At 44.1% G+C, this 10,707-nt stretch overlaps 1 non-coding gene across 1 annotated transcript; it reads left to right on the top strand.

Moving 5' to 3' along the window:
* The first annotated feature begins 3,987 nt into the window (after window positions 1–3,987).
* Window positions 3,988–4,153, top strand: LOC119001486 (U1 spliceosomal RNA). Its single transcript, XR_005069582.1, has one exon. It is a non-coding gene; the product is annotated as a U1 spliceosomal RNA (small nuclear RNA).
* Window positions 4,154–10,707: the final 6,554 nt, after the last annotated feature.

The following is a 10,707-nucleotide window of genomic DNA, read 5'->3' as shown; positions in this document are numbered from 1 at the left end:
TCTCTGCTGCAAATGCCCCAAATTCATGAAAAAGGGGGAAAAGGTCTGAATATTAATTTTTGGCTTCCATATTCAGATTGCTTTGGAGGATAAGTTTTCTTGCTCTACAGCTTGTTTCTCTATCAACTTAAGAAGGAACAGAATCCCCAAGCACTTGAATCAGCCACAAGTCAGTCCTCTGCCATCCTCCCCCAGCCAGCCAGTGCCAACTGCAGCCCCCATGCAGTGATGCTACCACCTTCTTCCCTGGAAAGGAGCTGGATGAGGCAAGAAGACCCCTGTAAGGGCAACCTTTCAGCTGGGGGAACCAAGGCAATACTCGTCATTGCTCTCATTGGCTTGAATTCCCGTGTGCCTCACCTTGAAGGCTTTGTCTGTGAGAACTGTCCTTACAAAAGAGACTCCCACAGGCTCCAGTCACAGGAGCCCTCCAGCCAGAGTTTCAGGAAACTGGGGTGAAATGGGCAGAAAAAGAGTTCGTCCAAAGACTGAATGGGACAGGAGGTTCCCACTGCTTGGAAATCTATCTGTGTGTTCCGAAGACTTGCAGAACAAAGACCTACACATGGTTATTTTGGCAAGAACAGGAAGGTTTAGATTATCTTTTTCCATCCCATGAAAGTGGCCACCTAAGATGTGCGTGCTGAAGGAACATCTGTTTTAGCACTAACAGAGCCTTGGTGAGGGCCTCCCCGTGGTCTTCACGGCAGACACAGCACTAGCTATGGGAGAGCTGCAGCTGTCGGATGTGCACACGGCTCAGGGTTTTGTCTCTCCCTTTCATCTCAGTGTTTCCAAAGTGATCGTGGGCATCGCATGTGCTCTGATGGGCCCGGCTGCCTTCCGCTCCCATCAGCCCCACCAGCAGCTCAGAAATATCCTATAAGGTCACATCTTGCCTCCCTAAGGTATTATTTTTGGAGAGTCCATTTGGGAAATGACAAAATCAAAATATCCAGCATAAGCCTTTGCACATCTTTTGTGCACTGGGTGTCTGGAGTGATGGAACTGCATCTGGCGGCATATGCTGTGTGTGAGACAGCTCCCCGCATCTGGAGCACAGGTGTGCGGGTTTGCCCCTGAGTCCCAGATATGCGTATCAGTGAGCAGTGAGAGCCAGGCAAATCCAGCTCACCTACCTTTGTTCCACAGAAATGATTTTAGTCTTTGATGCACAAGGTCAAAATCTAATTTTATTTGTGGATCACGTTTAGCTGCAATTGAGCAAATGAATACACAAGAAAGATGGGATTTTGTAATTTATTGTTGAGAGTCAATGTGGCATAATGGTTAAGAGTTTGCATTCTGAAATCGGAGACACCTGAGCTTAAGTACCAGCTCTTTTATGTGAGACCTTAAGGAAAAGAAAGCAGTTTGTCCAAGTTATAGTTTCTTTATCTATAATATAAAGATAACTATAGTTTCTACCTGAGAGGATCATAGTGTTGATTATAAGAAGGAGTCCTGGCTGCCTTAGCTCAGTGGATTGGGCACCAGCCTGTGAATCAAAAGGTTGCCAGTTAGATTACTGGCTGGGGCACATGCCTGGGTTGTGGGCCAGGTCCCCATTTGGGGGTGTGTGAAAGGCAACCAATCAATGTTTCTCTCCCTCTCTTCCTTCCTTCCCCTGTCTCTAAAAAGAAATAAATAATCTCAAAAAAGAGGAGACTACTTGTGAAAAAGTAAAATGTCACATCATAAAGGCATAATTAACTTATTAGTATTAATCTTATAAGCATGAACTCCTTCTATTTGACCCCTTTCCAAATACTTCCACCTATCTTCCCCCTATGTTAAAAATGTGCTTATCCAAAACCAAATTTAATTCCCCTTGTCTTCTGGTCCTTTTATTTTAATCTGCCTTTTGGATCCATATGTTACGCACTGAATCCCTTTTCACAACGACAGTGGCTGGGCCACTGCATTGTACAGATCCAAGGGACACCGTTTACTTTGTAATCTGTGTAAATGGCACCCCCTGGTGCCAGCCCTACAGGAGAGGTGACTAGGAAGGATGTGCTTATACTGAAATCAGGGTGCAGTTGTGATACAAGGCGGTATTAGTATTGAGTCTTTACCGCAACTGTTTCCTGGACAGTGGCTTTGGCCTTCAATCACATATTGTCCTGCAAGATCTCTTCACTTGCCTGGAATTGTTACCTAATTTGAATCATTATTGCACTTTGTAAATATTTATGTCTTTGCATTCTCTCTATACTGGGAGTTCCCTGAGACACATCAGCGATCTGAACATTTTAGCAAATCCTGTTAAGCCTAGCACGATGTCTGGGTCAATAAAAAATGTTTCTAAGTTGAATATTTAAGTAGAGCCAAAGCAAAGGGGCGGTAACTACTCGATGTAATTAGAGTGTCATGTAAACGTAATCTGGACTGGCTGCTGTGGCTGCGCAGTAAATCTGTTCTGTGTGCACAGTTCCCGGGGTTAAATGCCCTGGAAGAAACAGCAGTAAGTTGTTTTTTGGTCGATGACTCATAACTCCCCAAAGTACCAGAATCACACTTACAGGAGCCCTTAGTAATGTTTCTCCCCTTGGAGTTTGCTTGCTCACATTTTGCATAGCTGCAGAGATTTTCCAATCACACTCTGCGGGCCTGTGGTTCCGAAGAGATGGCCAGGGGTGTATGGGAGGGGCAGAGAGGGTGAGAGCAGAGGGCGTGGCTCCTGACGCCCTCTGTTTCACCCCGAGCTGCTGACCTCTAGCTGTTGTATGTATTAGGCTTCCCTATAATATTTCCTTTTGGAGAAAAAAACTAAAAGCCATCAGTTAAGCCGCTCCCCTGGTAGCTTCAGAATGTTATGGGAGATGATCACTTCCATGTTTCCTCTTTCATAATGAATTTTTAGGTGGAGTGGGTCACAATTCGCTTTTGAATTGCTAAACTTGGCCCTAAAATGTTTAAAACTCTCAACAACCCCGATCTGAAGAAAAAGTAAACATACTATTATCATCACTATTGCTGTCAAGCTTCTCACCACCCCCCAAGGAACTTGGAGGAGCCCTGAGGACTGACAAGCCTTCTTCCTAATCTGCGCTAGCTGCATTTAACATACCGGGCATGCGCAGCTCATTTCAAAGTAGCTTTAGTTAAGAAATGTATCTTTTCATTTCGAGGGATTCTGCACAATTTGATATTTTTAGCTTTTCTTAGGGGGACTCATATATATTGTGTGTCTCCTATCTGAGGTGCTATTAAATTCAGAGTAGGGTTTAAAAATAAAATAAAATGTAAAAATGGCCTTTCTATTTCTCTGTAACTAATTGTACTAAGTCCCCATTCTACTGGGCCAGCAGGTCAGGGGAGAGAAAATTTTCCATTTATAGGAGTACTTGGATTCAAACAGACTTTTAAAATTTGTCCTTTCCAATAGCTTGGGTATCTTCAGGAAAATGGTTAATCAGCTAGGCTCCCTACCTCCCCCAGCCAGGGGGGCATCTCACTGAAGAAGGAAGCTTCATGTCTTCATAGTGATGGGGAAGAGGGTCTCCCAGCTGGGTATCTGACCAATGCGTTTGGCTGGGTCTACACCCTGGGCACCTAATATCTGTGGCTAAACATCATGGTTAATGAAACACATTGTCTGTTGCTGGCTCCAGCTCTGGTCCTCTCGGATGGTCTGGTTGGGGGTATGGGTGGCATCTAATGCTCACTCTATCATGCAGCATGCTCATTGGTCTTGGAGCTAGCCAGACACCACTACACAGCTTTCTGACACCACAGAGGCATGGCTTTCTCTCTCCCCCACACCTAGATTGGGTCTACTCCGTAGCTATTGAGTGAGGTTCTTTTTCCCTATGGGACACTTTATTTGAGATTGGTACAATTTTTCTCTAGGCCCCAGAAAACCTATGCATTCACATGGATTGCAAGTTAACTTCATTTTTGGAGAAAATCTGTGTCCTATCCCTGATTATTTTGCCAGCACTTTGCCTCTTCTAGTTCATCACTTAAAAGATGTCATGTTTAATTCTCACATGGCAGGAAGAGGACCATGATCAAGAAGGTGGTCGCCCCAGGGCGAGGCTCAACCTGTTGCATTTTGGGTGTGCTGACCCCTGAGGTTTCCCCAAATGTGGGAAACTCAGTTGCATAATTTGTGGTAGAGGGGGGGCTGCATCCATGCTCTTCCCTGTAGGGGGCGGGGGGCAGATACCATGTTAAATGCAGGAATTCTTTAAAGGGATTTAACATTTTCTCAGTCTTCCCAGGGAACCCTCTGTTCTCTAGGATTCCCTTGAAGTTATTTTCTTAAGACCCCTTTCTGGAGTTTTAATTCCCCTTCCTCCCTGATAGAGATTCTCTTACATGAGGCCCTTCTCCTCCCCTGGGGTCATAATGATGGCAAGAAATCTGTCAAAGGAAAACACAGTGGGGGGGGGGGAGGGGTATATAATTACAGTTTTCCTTGCAGCAGCCTCAAGTCTATCGTTATTATTATTATTATTCTCATTTGCAGATAAGGAAACTGAGGTTCAGCGTGGTTATGTTACTTCCCCAGGTGATTGGACTAGGACTGACAATAAATCCCCGGCTGTCCTATCACACCAAACCACCTCCCAAGGACCCACAAGGGACAGACAAGGCTGAGCTGTTTTCTACTGACAGAAGTTGCTCTTTCACTGGGTACCCCCAGCCTTTCAATCTGATCTGTCTTTCAGATTCGCTCCCCACCCCCAGCCCCAGCGCAATGCAGGAGAGGAGAACTACAGGGCCTTTGAAGGTTCTCAGTGGAGAAGTCATTTAATTTTAAATTAACACATCATCACTTCGATTGCAACTTGTTTCTCTGTGAAAACAAATGAGATGTTCCCTTGCTTGTCACCATTCCCTTCAGAACCAAGTAGGGACTATGGCAAAGCAGCGAGTTTACAGTAAATGATGGGAGCGCAGAGGCATTTTAAAAGAAGTCCAAACATTTGGCTGGAGCCCAGAAGACAGCATTCTTTGTCCATTAGGATTCTCTCCTCCACAGTTTTCTAGGGGAGGCTGGAATTCCTTGTGTCATGTTATAAACATTCATCTTCTGCATCAAGCCATGTAATAGAAAGAACAGGAGATGAAGCGTGTATTGCAAGTCACTGTCCTGCAGAATGTGCTCGGCACAGGGTAATATAACATGTGGGGTCAGCCCCTGCGTCAAAGACCAAATACACAAGTGTAAAGAGATGGGAGGAAAAAGACAGACTCCACATGGCCCGCCTGGGGGATGGTGGGGTGTCCACCCTTCTGTGGGGGAGTCTTGGAAACAAACGCTTGTCGGGGAGAAGCTGAGGGGGACATGAAATCACTGTGTTCTGCAGCGGTCTGGGACAGAGATGGGGATAAATGTGTGGGTGTGGGGGTTGTGCTCAGGGGAGCAGGGAGGAGAATGCAGTTGGGCAGTCAGGCGATTTCTCCACTCGTGTGCGGTCAGTGGAGAAGCAGGCCAAAGCTAAGGAAGTCACCTTTTCCCCCAGGCCTCCAACACCTTCTGGATTGATTCTCCAAATCTTCCTCTCTTCCCATCAACTCTGAATCCAAAAGGAAAAAGGTTTGGACCCTACTGGCAAAGCAGGCAGCACAGGGAACGGTTTTCGCCCTCCACTCTCATCAATCTTTTCTTCTTCAACCAAATAAATCTTTTAGCTTCTTTTTTTCCTGTCAAGGAGCCAAGCAATACGTACATCCTGTCTGAGCCCTACATTCCTCAGCAGCCATGCAGGAACCCTCCCTGGGTGACCCTTCCTGAAGAGCTGATAAGCTATGATTTGCCCCGTCTTGTTAGCCTCACACCCTTCACCCCCAAGTTCACGACCTCTGTTACCTCTGCTATTTAATTCAAGCATCACAATGAAGCGACTTCAAGAGGCAGAGCACGATGCAAGGAGTCTGCAATCTGGTTCTGCTTCTAATTAGCTGAATGGCCAAGTGTAACTATAACCACGCTGAGGCTACGTTAAGCACTTTGAGTTATTATCCTAGAAGAATGATTATTAGTATTTTAAAATTTTCTAATACCCAGAAACTTCAGTACATCATTAACTTATTTTTCCTATGGTTATAAAATTTGAAAACAAAAGCCCACCAAACTGAAAGTTTCCTGGTTCTCAGGGTCAGGGGAAGAAGGGGGTGTGTGCCTGCCAGGATTCTGTGGCCACTCCCTTCAGTGAGATCCAAGTGAGAAAATAGGTGATAGTAATAGAAAAGGGCAGGTGGGCAAGTCCCTGAGATATTCAGGGGACAAGAAGGAAGGAAGCAGGATGCTGCCCTGGGAGATACGCGTCCACGCAATGAGCAATGACCTCTCCCCTGGGCGTTGCTAAACAACCAGAGGCCTGCCTGCTCATTCCCTAGGTGAACATGGCAGTGACGTTGCCTTGATGAGCTTCAGTCCCTGCTTTGTAGGATTAGCAAAGGCCGGTTACTTACCAGACTCAGAGGACACAACTCTGATTCAGGCTTCTTCTCCTAGACAGATTATCTGCACCTGACCTTGGGTGAGTCATTGAACATCTGAGCTCATGTTCTTATTTAAAATGGAAATACTGGTGCCTATCCTACCTTACATATCACTGTGATAATGCTAGGGCCAGTACTTTTTAAACTTGAGGACATATTTATGAAGTGAAGGGTTTGACACATGGTGACACAGCTAAGACATATTGGACTTTTACAATGTGGTGACATTATTGACAGGAAGCCAGCCTTGCGAAGCCTCCAGCAGTCCCGCTGCTCCATGTGGCTACTCCTTCTTTCTGCAGCTGTAGGTTGAGGGAAGGCTCCTCCGGGGGTGCTCACTCAACAGGCATCACTATCTTATTTCTCTGCTGATCAGAGTCTGGCCAAAAATAAAAGCATTCTCTTTTATTCTGGCAGTGATTTTCTTCTCTGTTCTAGAGTCACTTAGCAAGGTCAAGTTCAAGGAACTGAACTCCTTAGAAAAGAATTCCCTGATTGCCTGGGAGAAATTAGTTCATAGTTAGGATGGGTGTGTTGAGACTCCTGTGGCTTTCTCTCTTACAGTCTTTGTAAATTAAACCAGAGGTGGATAATGTGGACCCAGGCATTTACTATGACTATTTCAGAGGGGCTGTTTCCGGTGCCCTTTGTGAATTTCATTGTCCTTTCTTATGGGATGGGTGGAGTGGTGGATTTAAATCATTAATTTAATGATTTAAATTAATCACAGCTCATCCTGTCTAAACACTGGACTGTGTACACAGGTGGACAAGCTATTCATCTTTAGGCATTTAAGGCTTGCCTGCTTTTGCATATTGATATAGATAAACTATCAAGTTGCCAAAATATAAGGATCATCTCCCAATAAGAGCTCTCCTGCTGCTTCTAAAAGGTTATCAAAATAAAAAAGAAGCATTTAGCTCTGGAACCTATACTCTGATTTTCTTTCAAGTAGCTAATATTGAGGAAATAGACTGAATTCTGTCTTTGGAGTTGTCAAGCTTGTTGGCCCATTTGGAAAGCTCCGACTCTACTATTTAACTGTTGTTCTCGCACAAGTCACTTCACTTCCCTAAACATCAATTCAGTCTCCTCACCTAAAGATGAGGGTAGGGTACAAAATTATACCTCATGCTTTCTTTAAAGCATATATTGATTTTACTTTTAATATGCAGTGTTTTCTCTTCCCTATGAGCTATACTATGAGAACAAGTAGCACCTTTTGTGTCTCATTGTCATTAACATGGTACCTTGGACGTGATAGATGTTTGACATATATTTATTGGATGGAACAAAACGAAGTTCATTGTAAGTGGTGCTGACTCAGAGCACCGGGGTGATTTCCCATGGGCAGCATTACTGAGCATTCTCATTTTACAGAGGAAGAAACTCAAGAGGGGAGGGGAGCCCTCCTCAGGCGGAGTCTTGGGTGGTGGTCCTAAGTCTAGCATCCAGACAACCTAAATCTCAGTTCCGTTTCCTCCCCACCACATGCAACAGCCCCTGGCATCTTGTTTCCCTTACTTAGCAAAAATGCATAAAATGAAATGATAACACATTTTATATGTGTGTATGTGTATATGTATAATTTTAACTATCCTAAATAATTAGGGTCCCAAATCAATGAAGCCTTCATTGTTTTCCAATTTTTAATTAATTGAGCATAAACATTACCTTAAAATTCAGAGAAAACTTTGTACCCTCCAGACATTCCAATGCAGCAAAGTCAGTGTATAAAGTGATTGGGTGCCAGTCAGGGAGTGGGTGCCATTTATAAAGGAAAGTCTGTGACGGCCTCCTGGATGGGGTGACCCTTGGAACCTGATGGAAGAGAGAGGTAAGCAGTACCAGTAGCCAGGAAAGAGCATCCAGATGGGGAGAACACTGAGGTGAGGGAAAGACAGGGGCGTGTGCAGGCCGTCCTGGCTGCAGGACCATGAAGGGATGGAACAGGAGGGAGGGATAAGTCAGAGACCTAAAGTCCCCATTGCATGCAGGGCCAGAAGACATGCCGGACCTTGACAAGGATGTAATAGTTTACCTGAGTGAGTTGCAAGTCATCTAGGGTTGAGACCCAAAGAGGAAAGTGACCTGATTTATATGTTACGTAGGGAAGCAAGTGTGGAGGGGTAGGGGGGCGGGGGCGGTGGGGGGCGGCCAGTTAGACATCCAGCCAAAAGATGGTGGTGATTTTGACTAGGTTAGTTGTTCTAGAGATAGTAAGAAGTTGTCAGATTTAGGATATATTTTTAAGGTAAAAACAATAGAATTTGCCACAAACTGGGAAGAGGTTGAAAGGGAGGAGGGAGTCAAAGATGACCTCAAGATTTTTTACCTAAGCAACTAACATAAAGGAGGCACTGATACATGAGGTGGGGGAACAGGAAGAGAAGTAGACAGGGGTTGGGGATGGAAATGAAAAGTTGGTGTTTGGAAATGCAAAGTTTGACGTTCATATTGGATATTCAATTGAAGATGTCAGGTGGGAAACTGGGTGAAGTTTGGAGTTTAAGAGACAGGTCAGGCTGGATTTATAAACAGTGAAATTATCAATGGAGGGATGGTATTTATAGCCATAGAACTGCGTAAGACACCTTAGAAGGGAATGTAATTAGAGAAGCATTCCCAGAACTGAGTCCTGGGGCATTCCAGTACCTAGAGATCAAGACTGTGAAGAAAATCCACACAAAGCAAAGGACAATGAGAAGCTATGCTCCCTGAAATAGGAAGGAGAACTAAGAGAAATAGTGCACTGGAGGCTTAGTGAACAAATTGTTTCAAAAAGAGAGAAGTAATCCACCATGTCAGATAATGAGGACTGAGATATGGCCGATGGACTGGGCTGCATGGAGGTTGTCAGTGAATTTGGCCAGATCTGTTTTAGTAGACTGTGGAGGTAAAAGCCTGCATGGAAGGCTTCAAGGAATAATGAGAAAAGAGAAAGTAGTGATTATAAATATAGAAAATTCTTTGTAGAAGATTTATTATTATTATTATTATTAAAAGAAGTTTAGAGAAATTAGAACTAGAGGGGCCCACAAACTCAAGCGAGGTGCTTGATGATTTTGGAAATCCCAGTACAAAGAGTACAGGAAATAGAGAATAGCTTGAACTGAATTCTTGAGTTGATAAGAGAAGGGATCCCATGACCCCATGGAGGGTTTGGCCCCAAATAGGAATCCAAGCATTCAATTCACTGTAATTAGAGGTCAAGCTGAGTATGATTGTGTGGTTTTAGTTGGTAGAAACTGTGAAAGTTCTCTTCTGATAACGCCTGTTTTCTCAGTGAAATGAGGAGAAAGGGCATTAGGTGGGAGAGAAGAGTGTGGACAGAGCATTGGGCAGTTGGGAGGAGAAAAGGGCTGTAAAATAACTGCCAAGGAGAATAACGACCTAGAGAAAAGAAGCAGGACCACTCACACCAAGCAGGCACACTGCCTGGCACAGGGTCAAGCTCAATAAATCTTCCCTGGATGAAAGATGGCCCAAGAACCTAAGGACAGAGCCAAGTTAGGGATTCAAGCCCCTATATAGTGCACCCCTAAGCCCATCAGATTTGGATCCATACTCAGTAATGCATATTTGGCCATTTTCCTGAAGTTCCATTGAAGGAAACTATAAAAATTGTGATTTAAGCATTTTTTCTGGCAACCCAAAAGAAGGCTCCAATCTTTGCCAAATGATAGAATTACAGACTCTCTCCTTGGAAAGCTCTTTTCCCAAATAGAAGTTTTTATTGCCACATTTCATCTCTCAGTATAGTACTCTTCTCTTTATTGGTACCTTTATATCCCCCTTATAGGGTTTTAAACGTGTTTCCCAGCATTCATCATTTTTACAGCGCCTCTTTCCATTTTCCACAGAAAAACTTCTCTGTTACATCTCCCTTAGGAATGGCTCATTGATTTCATATGTTTACAAATGTTCACTACCCCATGAAGTCACTTTCCTCTCCTCTCAGAGAAGATACCTAGTCAGAGAAGTAGAATGTGTGAACAAAAGGCTTAGCCTTCTTTTCAGCTCATTTATCTACCGAGCATGGTCTCCAGAGTCTTTGGCTGCCTTCTAAGTGATTCACCTGCTTGTGAAGAGTCTTTATCATTTTTTGGTAACGGTCTTTGGTTTTTCAGACAGAGGATGTTATTGAGAGCATATCTTTCTAAAGTTTTGACACTCAGAAACTTTGACCGGAGTAACTGTCTAGGAATCTTTTCCTAGATTCTGCTTTTCATGTGTGTGTGTGTGTGT

The sequence above is a fragment of the Sturnira hondurensis genome, unplaced genomic scaffold, assembly GCF_014824575.4.
Source record: "Sturnira hondurensis isolate 20B ecotype Veracruz unplaced genomic scaffold, ASM1482457v3 Scaffold0016663, whole genome shotgun sequence".
Lineage (NCBI taxonomy): Eukaryota > Metazoa > Chordata > Mammalia > Chiroptera > Phyllostomidae > Sturnira > Sturnira hondurensis.
Note: the sequence above shows the minus strand (reverse complement) of the source record. Positions and strands in the feature narration are given on the sequence as shown.